Consider the following 1,179-nt stretch of genomic DNA (forward strand, 5'->3'; position numbering starts at 1 on the left):
GTCCAGTAATTGAAGTGAATAAAAGGTCATGCACAAAATAGCACAGAGGGTTTTTTTATGACAGCACAGATGCCTGTTTATATTTTATTTGCCTCCTGGGTGTGGCACCGTGTCTCACTTTAATAGGTTTAGCCGTGCTTGTGGAGATTTTTCTTTTCTTTCCCTCTGACATGATTAGGTTTGTGGAAAGCAGAGCAAAGCGGACGTGAGATGTGGTGCTTAATCACCGTTATTTCCCAGCCCATGGGTTCAGCCTGCCCTTTGCCAGGAAAAGGTGTGTCCTCTTCAGATCCTAGGACGGGCATTGCATCTCCTGCAACCCTGAGGAGTTAAGTTACCTGCCCTGACTAGGGCGAGCGTTGAAGTGCAACAGGATAACCAGGCAACCTGGGAAATGTCCAGGAGCAAATATACTTAGAGAGTTCAGATCACTTGGGAAGTAACATTAAAAGTGTGGATGATGGGCACAGCGATAATGAGCACAAACCAGGGAGGGTTTGGGGCGCTCTGGCAAACCTCCTGCACACACACACCCCCAAACCTAGTGGGGAATCAAACTAGGAGAGAAAAGACCAAGCAGTAGGAAAAGTGGTGGTTTCTTTCCTGATGCACCTCGGTTTCCTTGATTTTGTACTGTCACCTTACACTGGGATGTGGGAGTGTTTCTGGTTACCTCAGCAGAACTATCCCCAAAAATTAGGCAGGGGAAATGTGGGGGAAGTGCCCCCACACCCAAACCCAGCGCCAGGGCCCCAGCTCGGAGCCTGCCCGGCCAGGGAGAGGCTCCGGGCGGTGCTGGGGCAGCCCCCTCCATCCGGGGTGTGTCACCCATGGGTGGGGTCAGGGCACCACACGCTGCCCCGGAGCTGGCGGGCGCTCTCCCTGGCTGCGGCTGAGCCGGGACCCTGGGTGTCCCGTGGGACCCAGGGCAGAGCCGTGCCCTGAGCCGGGTAACGCGGGTGTCCCCTGCGCAGGTGCGGGCCAGCGCCATCGCACAGGACGCCGACCAGAACTACGACTACGCCAGCAACAGCGTCATCCTGCACCTGGACGCGGGGGACGAGGTCTTCATCGAGCTGGACGGGGGCAAAGCCCACGGCGGCAACAACATCAAGTACAGCACCTTCTCCGGCTTCATCATCTACTCGGACTGAACCTACACCCACAGCGTCGCCCCAC

General features: G+C 56.1%; 1 protein-coding gene across 2 annotated transcripts in view; it reads left to right on the top strand.

The window, feature by feature from the left end:
• The window catches only part of KIF18B (kinesin family member 18B), a 31,843-nt gene that overhangs the window by 2,615 nt on the left and 28,049 nt on the right, over positions 1–1,179 (top strand). The gene's annotated exons all lie outside the window — the stretch shown is intronic.

This window comes from Athene cunicularia (genome assembly GCF_003259725.1).
Source record: "Athene cunicularia isolate RWA chromosome 27 unlocalized genomic scaffold, athCun1 chr27_part1, whole genome shotgun sequence".
NCBI lineage: Eukaryota > Metazoa > Chordata > Aves > Strigiformes > Strigidae > Athene > Athene cunicularia.